The following is a 13903-nucleotide window of genomic DNA, read 5'->3' on the forward strand; positions in this document are numbered from 1 at the left end:
ACCCAGAGTCAAGATACTCTGAACCATGACCAACCCCTTGAGAAAGTCAAAGTTCTATTTCCTGGCCATTTGTTATTGGAATTTTTCTTGAAAAAAAAATACTAAGTTTTAAAAAAGATTGATGATATCAGTAATAATAATAATAATAATAATAATAATAATATAATAATTCTTTGTAGATCTACACCCAGAGTTAAAGGGAATATATTTTAAAAACATCACTAAGGCATATATCTAGCTTTAACTGCCTCATCAAAGAATATTATTTTTTTTAAAAGAAGCCTCATAAAGATGTATGAATATATAGACCTATGATTATTCAAAAAAATTGTACAAATCAAAATAAATTTGCCGGAGCAATTTAAAATAATTAACCTTTGACAAACCTCCCTCTCTGGTAATGGAATAGTAACTATATGAATAAAAGATAAGTCGTGACATTCAATGAATTACAATATTCATCCCATAAATTACTTGATATAATAGCTCCATAGTCTACATTTTTATAACACTAAAATGTCCCAAACACTGAAGAACCCATTCATTTCCAGCGTGCGGTTTGGAGATAGGTTGGGTAATTTCTTTGGCTTTCTTCAGATGTCCTTTAATTAAGTCTTGACTATTATTTTCCTCCCAAAATATACCTTGTGTCAGTCTGTCAAACATTTCTGCAGCACAAACACCTGGAAGGATTGAGGCTTGTGCTCACTGCCCAGGTAGCTCAGGAAAATAAGTGAGTGTGCACCTGATTTGCATGCTGGTGGGATGGTTAAAAAAGGCCCCGAATTGCCTACCTTTGCATAGCAGGTCAATAGCAAACTCGAAAGTGAGCTCTTAGTTCACTCAGTATTCATTCAACACCTATTAGTAAACATTTACTATGTTCCAGGAACTGAGTGCATTAAATTTGTTCTTTACCTCAAACTTTGATTTTAGAAAAGAAAAAAAGTATCTTAAAACCGTGGAAAGAATGTTCTGTTTCCTTTTGCCTTTGATGTCATTTTCTCTAGTTTTCTACATTTTATTTCCATATTAGTAATCTCAGAACATTGTAATAGGTCTAAGATAGGAAGAACATTTCAGGCCTCAGTGATTTTTTTTTTTTTAAGTGGCTTTTTAACACAAAATTCCTCAAATTTTTATGAGAAGGTGTTATTTTACATTTCCTGATTTTTTGTTCTGGTTTGGTTTTAAAGTGGGGCCAGAAGTGAAATATCTACTGAAGAGAATTTCCATTTTTTTGGTATGACCTACAGTGAGAAATACATTGTACATTATAACCTAGCTTAGGTGTGTTTGTATTTGTATATATAGATAGATATAATTGAAACATGAAATGTTTTGTGAAAGAATACTCTTGTATAACATAATAAAAACAAATTTTATATTCTATATGACCTTATTAATATTTAAACACTAAAAAATGTGCCACACTGTTCTACTCTATTTCTAATTTAAAATAAAACTAAATAAAAACTTCACCAAAGCAATTTGGGCAAATGTTTCAATTATGTATTAATTTTGCTTGTGAAAAAACCGAAGGTTAGGTGGCCCAGTGAATTTTGTCTAGCTTAGCCCTTGATCTCAGATAGAGTCATTTGCCATTCAAATGCAAAGCTACAATGTGAAACCTGCCCCCAATTTCTCTTTAGCCTTTAGATTTCCTGAAATCTAATCATGTGAGCAACCTTGAGTATGACTCAACCTCTCTGAAGTTTCATCACACATGTGAAATGAGGGGGTAGGTCTACGTGACTCTCATGAGCCCTTCTAGCTTCAAAGGTTTGTGAAACCTGGGTACCTGTGAAAACAAAGTCTCCTCAAATGTATTCTATGCATAAACTATGAATTTCTAGAACCACAAATGTATTCTACTTGAAGTTTCTCTAAAAATGTTGACAGATGTGAAAGTGAGCATTATCGAATGCTTAGTTTTCATTTGCATTCAGATCTGTTGTTTCAATGGGGGCATTTTTATAAAATAAAAATGTGTTACTGCTGTTCTTGGAATTCTGGTTCCGCAGTGAATTTAATTAGCTAAAGCACGGCATGTACTTACACGCATTTTGGTTTTGGGGAGGCTTAGCCATCATTGGGCTTAGGGTAGCCCAGGGAGAGAGAGTCCAGTTTTTCATTGTCGTAATATTATGACTGCAGTGTCTCTAGTTTTGTGAGGGAATTAGAGTGGCAACAATGCCAGCACCAGTGTGTAGTGCACACATTCCTCAGAGGCACCGGGATGGCATTTCAGCTGAGTTTAGTAAAAGTAACCTGGGTAATGGCCTGAAGTAAAACTACCTTTATTAGTTATGTAGCTCACTTGCCAAAGAGGTGAATTGTTTTTGTATTTTCTCCATATGTGGCTATGTGAACATTCAAGTTGCTGGATTAAAAAAAAAATAAGCAAATCCACTAAGATACCATTTAGGGACATGGAGCTCATATGGACTTAGTATAGAGACTTCAGCGGTCAGTGAGGGTAGGAAATCTTTGTTCCTTCGGTCCAAAAGCAACTGGAGTTTATGTAGAATAAAGCTAATGTATTAATTCACAGTAAGAAATAGACTGTCATGTGGTCTAAAATATTTACATGAGCATGACCTTTGTGGATTATCATCGTTGGTAGCCTGCATGAGATCCCAAATGATAACTAGCAGGTTTCTGGGTAATCCCACAATTCCAACATGGGATATCAGTTACCTAAGTGAAATATTTAATATTATAGGTCCAAGACAGTTCATGTGTCCATCTCAAAAAAGAGAAATTGGAATCCTCACAGCCTGTTAGCTAAAGCTCCTTTTCCTCTAGATTAGTTGTTGAGAAGAATGTCATTGATCCTTCAGTGCTGCTGGGAAGAGTAGAGATAACATACACCTAGGTGCTCATAAAAATTTTGTTATTTTAACCTTTGTGACAGGGCTTTTGTGTCTGACTGAGTAATTACTTGTCTTCACTTCTAAATGATATTTTCTTTCTATTACACAGGTAATAATCATTATAGAAATTTGCAGAAATTATAGAAATTTGAAAAAACACACACAGAAATACACCCCTCAAAAGATAAAATAATAAGTATAATCTACACACACACCCCTCTTTATAATATTTTGCTATGTATTCTTTCCCAGATGTGGCTCCATTTGAAATATAATACTAGCTGCCTCCCACAACCACATCAGAATTACAACTAAACTACAGAGCAACCATCATTCAGAACAACCCAAGCTGAATGGAAGTTCTACAACTAGGAATTTAAAGAAGAAGCCACGTCAAGGCTGAAAAGAGGGGCAGAGGATGGAACAGGCTGGTCCCACAACCGCATGTGGTGTTTTAGAACTGGAAAGAATATCTCTTCTGTGGAATTCCCACCCCCCCCCCCCCCCGAGGAGCAAGGGATCCCAGCCCCACACCAGGCGCTCCAGACCAGGGTTCCAAGGCCAGGAAGGGAAGTTTTACATAACTTCTGGCTGTAAAAGCCAGTAGGGATGGAGGCTGTGAGACAGGGGCTGCTGGAGTCCTAGGCAGTTCCTATTAAAGGACCCACACACATACTTACTTGGAGTCAGTCCCTCTGAGCTCCAGCACTGGAGCAGTAGCTTGAAAGGCACCAGGGACAAATGAAGAGAAACTGAATTGTCTGGCATCAGGGTAAGAGCTGGAGGGGCAGCTTTCTCACAGACAAAAGTGCTGGCAGAGGCCATTGTTCCTTTTCTGAGACCACGCCCACAGAGCCAGTAGGCAGGTGCCATATCTGAATCTCCATCAACCTGTGTCACACTGTTTGTTCAGCCCTGGTGATTCCCTGAGACCCTGCCCCACCCAACTTGCAGGCTCAGTCAAGCTGTTTCCGGTGGCTTTTCCATACAAATGGTCTTTCTTACCTCATGCTTTAGGCTTTTCTAAAATAAGCAGCACCAGGCCTCTGCATACCCAGTACCTCTTGTTAAGTGGCCCCAGGCCCAGCACTAGTGGCAGCCAGACTTGGTTCACAGCTTGGCCTCTCCTGGGCACTTCCAAGCCCAGCACGAGTAGCCGCCATCTGCAGATCACTGTAACTTGTGCCAATGGCACCAGGCAGGGCACAGGTGATAGCTAACTTTGCTCCTCCTGAGAGGCCCAGAGCCAGTGTGCCTGGGGGACAGCTTCAGGCCATACCAGAAGACAACTCTACCACCTCCACAAGTGACACACCCAAGGGTTGAACTTGGTGAGCACCCAAGCCCCATTGAAGCAAGTCCTGCTCTATAGGGGTTTGGGTAACTGGATGAAAAAGGTGAAGCAATTAAGAAGTACATATTGGGAGTTACAGAATAGCCATGGGGATGTAAAGTACAGCATATGCAATATAGTCAATAATATTCTAATAACTATATATGGTGTCAGATGGGTATGAGATTTATTGCTATGATCACTTAGTAAGTTTATAATGTCTAATCACTCTGGTGTACATCTGAAACTAATACAATATTGTATGTCAACTGTAATTGAAAAATAAAAAAATGATTTAAAATATATTTCATAATTCAATTCTACTTTCTCCATCTCTGGTTTAAGGAAAAGAAATAATAAAAAATAAAATCCCAGGATTGTGTCTTCAAATCACACTAAGCCAGATAGATAAATAGCAGGCCAGAAATAATCTGAGAAAAAAAAGAAAAAAAAGACTGATATTGTTATTTGCAATGTAATTCCTGGTAGCCTGAATTTCAGAACTGCAGAACTAGGATAAGGTGGGAAGGAGTTGGGGGAGGGTAGAAAGAGGTGGGGGTTGGAAAAGAGGACAAGGGAGGTGTTTAGCTTTCATTTGCAAGCGTGATACCCGCTGCTTTGTTTATGGATTTGATGCTATTCATACAGTCTTTGCAATATTAATTTTTAATTTATGATGCTCATTAGGAGACACTTAAAACAGAACAATTATCATTTATCTTGATATATTATTTACTAGGACTGACTGTCATGGTTAGGGGCCCATGATTAGTGAGAGAGGGATCGAGAAGAGCTTCTAAAAGGTGCTGGGGTAAGAGGATAGGAGCTTCGGAAGCAGTTGTCGAAACCCAAGGCTCAAAGTTCTGATGTCAAAGTGAAAGCCACACAATCCCTAATCAAGGCTCAGGAGGCCCCCTCCAAGAAAAGCCTGGAACAGTACTTAATGAACCTGCAGGATCATATTAATGAGACTCTCTGTTAGGCCACCAGCTCATCAATTATTCATCCAGCTGCATTCCTGATACTTTGCTATCTTCCTCCTCTTTTTGCGTCGGTGTGATTACTTTTTTAACCCTCCATTTTCTTACCTGGAGTGGAAACAAAGCTTTCTGTTCTATCGTTCCCCATTTCTTCTCAAACACCATCTCTCAATACTCAGCCAGGAAATCACACATGATGATGAAAGTCTACTATAGGAGAGTCTACGTTCTGAGAGTCTCAGGGAATTAGGGCAGCCCTGACTTTGTGCTTCCCTAATACTCGGGGCCTATCTTTGCCAGTGTGCTCATCACACTGTGTTATAATTATCTATTTGCGTGTGACTCTTCCCCACTGGACTGTGAATTCCCAGAGAACAGGCCTTAAGTTTTACTTACGTTTGTATTTTCAATTCCCAGTATAATGCCTGACACATAACAGACACTCACCAATGAGTAAATGAGTAAGTGAATGAATAAATGAATGAATTATGGGTGTTCAATCATGCCTAATATTCAGTCCTGTCTATCTATAGTCAGACAGACTGTGAGGTGGAGGTCTGAGCACTGCCTGCATGTTTCACAGGAGAATAAACAAAACAAAACAGAACAGAACTTCTCATTTACTATCTGGGTTGGGTAGGGGTGTGTTTGCAGACTCGAGGCAAAGTACCTACATCTGTTTGGTACCTAGTTCTGCCTACACTTGTTTACATGGTTTTTAAGAAATTACCATTAAAAATGGACAAATTTTTAAAAAATAAATGAACAAATTTTGTTTTACTAGGACTGACTATTGTGGTTAGATGACTGACATGCTCTACATGCCTTGAAAGTGAGATGAGGATTTCAATGAGCTTTAACAGGAAAGACCAATGAGGTTGGAGTGAGTGAGCTTTGGAGTGGGGCCGAGGCTAAGGGCTGGGGCTTACACCCCATGCCCCTTATTTGGTTCACTCAAGGTCAACCAAGGAAGCCAGTTTCTAGTCCTCAGGAAGTGGAATACTGTGATACTTTAAAAAAAAATTTTATATATATTTTTTATTGATTTTTTACAGAGAGGAAGGGAAAGGGATAGAGAGTTAGAAACATCAATCAGCTGCCTCCTGCACACCTCCCACTGGGGATGTGCCTGCAACCAAGGTACATGCCCTTGACCAGAATCGAACCTGGAACCTTTCAGTCTGCAGGCCAACACTCTATCCACTGAGCCAAACCGGTTAGGGTGGCTGTGATACTTTAAATAGTGAAAAGAAGGACAGGAGAAGACTGGGAATGTTTTTCTTTTGTAGACTGTAGGATGATGGACAATAGAGGTGGTACTCCCTGAAAGGTAGATGGATAAAACAAGGAAAAGGCAGAGATAGGTATGAGGAAATAGTTTGACATTCCATCCCCTAGGAATATCCCCAACCAGTTATTACTATTCACATACAATACAGGTGTCCCCTGCTTTTTGAAAGTTCCGGTTAGGCCACTTTGTTATTTTTAAAACCTCACCCAAGGATATTTTTCCATTGGTTTTTAGAGAGAGTGGAAGAGAGAGGGAAAGACAGAAACATCGATGTGAGAGAAACACATTGATTGGTTGCCTCCTGCACGTGCCCTGACCAGGGCCCGGGCCAGGAAGGAGCCTGCAACCAAGGTACATACCTTTGGCTGGAATTGAACCCAGGACTCCTTGGTCCGCAGGCTGACGCTCTATCCACTGAGCCAAACCGGCTAGGGCAGGCCAATTTGTTTTTATGGAAGACCTACATTATACCTGTATTTGATGACTGAAAAAAATATGAAGATTTTCTTGTACAAAAAAAGCTGAAAAGCAAAAATGGCGTCCAGCATTTACTTTGCAGTGAGTCTTTGTAGAGGCAGCACACTCTGAGCAAGAGTCCCGCCAAGCTCCTTCCCCAGGAACTACCCTCAGCATCTCAGCATCAAACTGCCATAGCTTTGAGCTGTGTCTGTGAGCATCTGGGCTTTATCTCTATTTATTGTGTGCGTTCATTAGCAAGATGTGTCCTAAGGTGATTGTTTCTTCACTTTATGCCATTTTGGCTTATGAGAGGTTTCATAGAAAATCTCTATTTTAGATAGTGGGGGAAATCTGTACTAAAAAAGAAAAGCAAGGATCTAAATTTCCTGAAAGAATAAAAGGAAACGAGAAGACATGGATATAAATCTTCAGTATTGGTAAGGTAGACTGCAAAGCCAAAGGCAAGTAGTGACTTTGGCCAAATGGATTTTAATTTGTCACATCTACAGAGTTTTATTTATTTATTTATTTAAAACATATTTTCATTGATTTCAGAAAGGAAGGGAGAGGGAAAAAGAGATAGAAATATCAATGATGAGAGAGAATCATGGATCAGCTGCCTCCTCCACACCCCACACTGGGCCTCGAGTCCGCAACACAGGCAAGTGCCCTGACCGGGAATCAAACCGTGACCTCCTGGTTCATTGGTTGACGCTCAACCACTGAGCCATGCCGGCTGGGCTTTACAGAATTTTATTTAGAGAAATATGTCTGGCAGGTTTTTCCATAGGTCTCTAAGTTGGCTTTTATTATAAGTGTGCCAGGCTGAGAATAGGTTATGGATGTGCTCAAGCTATTGTTGTTCTTCCTCCTGGGGCACCTGGATGGGCCTGGGCTGCTGGGGCTCTCAGAGTGGTTGCCCTGGACAAAGAGGACCCTTATCCATGAATTCTTATTTCATGGATTTGGAGATATAAGTGTTTTCCCCATCATTTAACACCGCTGAAATTCAAAGGTGTTTCCTCATCAATATTTTACAATTGCTTTTGGCCAGTTGGCAGTGGTAAGGTAGTTGTTATAGCCTTCACATCACCAGACTAGAATTGGTGGCAGCTATTCACAAGGTCCTAACTTTAGTTAAGTGATGTACATTGTTGTACTGCTTGCATTGGGTGGAGTTTTCCGTAAAGTGTTTTCACTAACATGCATTATGATTCAGCATTGAAGTATTGTGTGCACAGAGAAGTGGATGTAAGCGTGATGTTGATGAAGCAAAAGATGTCATAGAAAGGGTGAACAATCAAATGCTTTATGAGTCCAAGAAAGGAAGAGTCCTCTCAGTAGATGAAAACTACTAGATGCCAAGCTCTGTGATGAAAGGTGGTGTTATTTAAAATGATGGTGTTTCTTTCAGTGGTGAGATTTTTACCTCCTATTTTCTGTGTGCGCCATGATGTGAACCATTGAGAAATATTTCTTTAAGCTCCTGGATTTTTGCCTTAGTCCAGCTTTCCAGTAAAGGAATAATTTCTGTTTAACTTGAAAATTATTAGAATTAAAGTGTTGATTGTATTAAAAAAAAGAGCAAATTTGGGTTAACTTATTCTTTGTTGCGCAGTATTTTCAGTTTAGCTTTGCATGCTAAAGATGGAATTGAACTTGAGTCCTCAAAGCAGATTAAACTCAGGCAATTTACATGAGCAATGGGCATAAGGGGCCAGCATTGTCATTCCCATTAGGAGCAGTGAGAGCACTCAGGGGGTGAGAGGCAACAGGCTCTTCCTGTATTATTTGTGATATTTGTATTACATACTCCACACTCACTGCATGTGATTAAAAAAGGATACAGCCTTTTTTTTTTTTTTTTTTTTGGAGATGTCATTGGAAGCTGGCTTTCAACATCATTGGCCTCTTCACCAAAACAAAGTAGGTCATTCTGAAAATACAACTTTAAGGTATGAATTGGAAAATAAAATAACTATACGTAGAAAGGATCTTGAGTTTATTCAGTTCTTTCATTTTACAAATGAGTCATCTGAAGTTCAGGTGAAACAGCCACCTGGGATCTCCTCGCTGATACATGGCAGTATCCAGGACTTCTGACCCTAGTGGGGTGTCCTGCCGCCATCAGACACATAGGTCTCACAAGGTAAATTTGCACATAAGCAAATGTAGAACTTTTCGTGTATTTTGGTAGTTGTTATATCTAATAAAAACTTTATTAGATTCAATTCTCCTAAATCTTTATTCTATTAGCATCAGTGAACATTTGTTCAGATGTTGTTGCTGGTTAGGGACTTAATCCTGGGTTTAAAAGAAAACCCTCTGTCTTAGAAGTTTTTCCTTGTAAGTGATTATAACCCTGGTGATTTTTACTCTCCACCTCTAATCTTGTTTCTATATTCCCACTGAAAAATGTAAATCTGGAAAAATGCTACAGCCTCTCTTAGATTAAAAAATGCATCAACAGGACTCTAACCAAAAGGCATTTCCTCTCCTCCCTACTCCACTTCCTCCAATGGAATTGACAATATATTTTACAGAGGCTTATTAACCCAATAAACAGACCTATCCTGCTGATTTGGGGATATGACATTATTAAGGGCTTTTGAAAAACGTTAGAGAGGGCTTGCCAATATATCTTAGCATACAACAAAATGAGGTCGATCCTGATTTAACATGTGTGCATACATTCACAGCCATACAAACCTATGAATTTAATATGACAGATTTTTATTCCCTCATAAGGATCAAGTCTAAAATGAAGGCCATTTTCTGTGATCCTCACAAAACTCTGAGTTAAGCATCTCTCTTCTCTATATAGGACCTTGCATTTCCTTAGACAGTTCTAAAAATTAACTTCATCTTGTTTGTGTAGTTTATCTAGAATTTTTTCAAGGGTCAGGAATTTTTTTTTTAATAAGAAAAGGAAAGTGCAAAAAAAACATTAAAAGAAAATAAACAAAGATAAGAAGGAAAAAGAAGAAACTTTCTTCCCTAGAATTAAATAGAGGGGGCATGTTATCATATCCTAAGGGCCTTAAAATACCACATCTGAGAACCTGGTGGTGCCTGGATAGTGACATGATGAATATTGCATAAAACCTATGGCCTGACTCACTATCAAAAGAAACTATATATATATATATATATATAAACAAATATATATATATATATATATATATATAAACAAATATATATATATATATAAACAAATATATATATATATATATATATAAACAAATATATGTTACAAATCTTCCTTCTGACAATCTAAAGAGAAAGGTTAATAGAGTGAATAATCAATTCTGAAAAAGTGATTGGTATATGCAAACTTCAAAATAGAAATACCTTATTTTTGTCTCTACCTGTGACTATTGTATAACATCAGAAGCTTTGCTAATATTTTCCTTTACAATTTTTCTTATTATTTAAAATATCTTTAATAATTTAAAGCATATGGGAAGCAGTGCTGAGCCATGGAGTGAGCATGGGAGTAGAGGTGAGGTGTGGCGTCCAATCCTAACAGGAATTTATCGGAGGTAATTTATAGAACCATTGCCCAAGATGGGAGGTCCCGGCTCTGTGTCCCTAACTGTGAGAGGGCTGGCTAAGTCATTGCTGTTATTACTGCTAAGCTTTAACATTCTGTGTTTCATTTGCTTATTTTGCATGATGAGACCTCTGGAAGCTTTAACATGATTGAGGTAAGAAATAGCCATTAGATCGTAAGAATAAGTTTTAGTTAAAGAAATGTGAAATTTCTTTATTATGATTTTTTTTCTGGCCTCAGTTACCAGCACATGTACTTGCTAAGAAATCAGATTTGTCACCTCTTATTTCCAATCATTAGCAGGGCATCATATTTTCAAAATGCCACTTGTAATCATACCCTCTCGATATGGTGATGCATCAAAGTTGGATGTCTGCCTAGGTTTTCCTCTCTTCGCCCTCATGTCTTAGTCATTTAAAGAACAATGCTTTTGAGTAACAGAGTTACTCTATCCTCCTCGTTTTTTTTTCTTACAAAATTCAGTTTCCTGGGTAGCTTCTAAGTGGGAAATTCAATCATGAAATGTACTGTAGAGGAGGGCACCATGCTACTTTTAATATTAGCCCCTTTTAGTCTACGTAAGGTCATTGAACTTTCCTGATTTTTGCCTAGGGAGAACTTTCCCCTTATTTTTAAGATATCCTTTTGTCTGGTTGGCCAGTAATTGACTTTGTCCCTTTTTTCATTTATTTCTCTGTCTTCTGGTTGTAGCATCTTCTCCCCAGAGTCTCAGGTTAGAAGTTTTCCCTTTTGTGAAACCATGACAGGTGCCTAATTGAATGATGAATGTCCCTTTATTACTCTGTAATTGAACTGCCAGCTTTTTGATTGGTTTGTAGAGATGCTCCCCCCTCATCAAGCACTGCAGGGGGTTCTGTAGTTGGCAGTCTGGTCCTACACTCCATCTGTCTAATCCCATCTAGCCCCCACTTGCTTTTTGGGGGCTGGTAATAGAGGTAGGGAGTGAGGGGGAGGGGAATCATAATAAATTATGCTAATTTTATGTGTCTCTGACAATGAGAAGATCGTATTGTTCAGTGCATCTTGGGGGTAAATGCTTCAAGACATTTTGTCGTCATGGGTGCCTGGCCTGACAGGCCCAGGATGAAGATTAATGGGCCTCACCTGAGTGACAGAACAGGGGATTGTGGGGAAGAGAGGGTCATTCATCATACTCTGACAGGTGTCATTCAATCCGACAGCGGCTCCACCGTCACCTGGCTAGCAGTTCCATTTTTCTGCCAGTTAAGCAAGGAGTTTAATAACATCCCCAGAATTAAAACTCATTCTTTGTAGCAGGACTGACAGCTGAAAATAAGAAAATCAATTCTTCACATGTTATAGCACAGTTACCTGACTGGGGCTTTGACTCTAATTTAGTCTTTGGGTTAAATTTCAAGCAAAGAGCTTTTTGTAAGACATCTATTAAAATGTATCCATAGTGCTAACGTTGGTGATGTTGTTTTGTTGGGTGCATTAAAGAATCAGGCTTTCCCACCCAGGGTCCTTTTACTCACTGCATGCTGAAGCACATGTCCGTGGTAGCTGAGTCCCTCCTGTTTCATCCTCATTAGCAATGTTTACAGCTTCTCTCTTCATTAATATTGATCTTTTCCCCAACTACTGGCAACAACAAGACACACTAATTTGAAACATTTGCTATCATTAAACTGTTTGGATTTCAGGTTTCCGGGATCTTAGAAGGCAGATAAGGTGGTTCAAAGTTAAGAAGGGGAGTTCAACTTTGGTGCTAAGGGTTTGACCTGATGAATAATGACACTCTTGGTTGGTGAGTATGGAAGAATGCAGAACATGGGCCTGGAATATTTTCACCTCTCTTCTCGCCTCGAGGAGAAGTCTATTTCATCAAATCCATGAATCTGGGCTGTCCTAGTCTGTCACTGGTTTTGACAATAGAATGAAGTGATGCTGTGTAACTTTATAGATGGGGCTCAATCTATCTGGATCTTCTCTTTTTACTCTTTGTGGAAACTAGCCACCTGGTAAAATGTGTTCACCAAGCTTTGAGAAAGCCCATGCTGTCTATGTGGAGAAAGAAAGGGTACCCTCCCAGAAGTGCACTGAGGCAGCAGACATTTAAGGGAAGCATTTTTGAAACTTCCAGCCCATCTCAGTTGCTGGATACAGCCACATAGAAGCCACCTGGACATTCCAACTCTCTCTGTTGCTCTGTGGAACAGAACTACCCTACTGAGCACCACCCACATTTCTGGCTGAAAGAACTGTGAACAAATAAAATGATTGTAATATAAAGCCATTAAATTTGGGGTAGTTTGTTATACAGCAAACAGTGGAGGTGAGATAAGGGAGGCACTGGGCAAGGGACTCAGGGACACAGCTGTTTCCTGTAACACAGATAGAAATGTTTTGGCTTTTTAGGCCACAATGTTCCCCTCAAAAGCTCCCTGGCTTGAGTACCTTTGCCTTCTCCTATGGTGCACTCCCCCTATAATCCTCTTCTCTCATATATGATAAAACAGTTTCTCAAAAGCGCATTATCTTGGGTTGAGAGAAAGTGTGTCATTGGATGAATAGAACTTGTCACATTTCTTTTTATACTTCTTAGTTGCATCATTTTTATTTTATGAGCTAGAGTCAAAGAAGCATCTTTGAAAAATAAATTCTGAAATTGGGATATTTAAGCCTTGGACTAATACTAAGCTTGATTAAGGTCTGTGAATTGTGCACATAGATTAAATTAACCAGATTACTGATCAACTTCACAGAATGCCATATAGACGAAATACATACAGATAATTATTTTCTTATGAACCATCTAATTTGATTCTCAACAGTGATCAGATTAGCTAAAGACTTTGGCCTAATAATCTACTGGGGCATCAAAACAGAAAATTATTATAGCTCTGTTGCTTTTAAGGAGACAGACATCATAATTGCAACCCTTTAGATTTCTGAGTAATAATCTTGGAAAGAACTGGGACAAAAATATGATGCGAGGGATAGTTATTTGTTTGAAGAGAAATATTTAGAAAGGCACATGTTACAGCAATAACTGTTGTGGATTTTTCCAAATCTACAAATCACCGGACATTTGTTATAGCAGAAGAACGCCTAAAGCTTAGGAAGAAGAGAATTTATGGGGCAATAGCATCTTGAGAAAGGACTTGAGCCCATGGTTAATTCCAGGAGAGAAAAAAACAAAACTAAAGGTCATCATGGCAATTTTTATTATAATAATTTATGCAGCAGAACTTTTCCTTTACTTAAGATCATCCTTCAAAAGAAACATCTGAAGATCAGACTTGGGCTCATGATACAGTGTTTTTGAAACCAGCAAGAATTACTTGCCTGAAGAGTCTTAAAAAGAGGCTCTGAGGCTGAAAATTTGCTGTGACCTTGAGTGGATTGTCTGCATTGGTCTTGCCTTCT

General features: G+C 38.9%; 1 long non-coding RNA gene across 1 annotated transcript in view; it reads left to right on the forward strand.

The window, feature by feature from the left end:
- The window catches only part of LOC132213280 (uncharacterized), a 110867-nt gene extending 106707 nt beyond the window's left edge, over window positions 1-4160 (forward strand). The window contains exon 3 of the long non-coding RNA XR_009447936.1: window positions 3129-4160. This is a non-coding gene — a long non-coding RNA (uncharacterized LOC132213280). The remainder of the gene's footprint in view (window positions 1-3128) is intronic.
- Window positions 4161-13903: the final 9743 nt, after the last annotated feature.

The sequence above is a fragment of the Myotis daubentonii genome, chromosome 12, assembly GCF_963259705.1.
Source record: "Myotis daubentonii chromosome 12, mMyoDau2.1, whole genome shotgun sequence".
Classification (NCBI taxonomy): Eukaryota; Metazoa; Chordata; class Mammalia; order Chiroptera; family Vespertilionidae; genus Myotis; species Myotis daubentonii.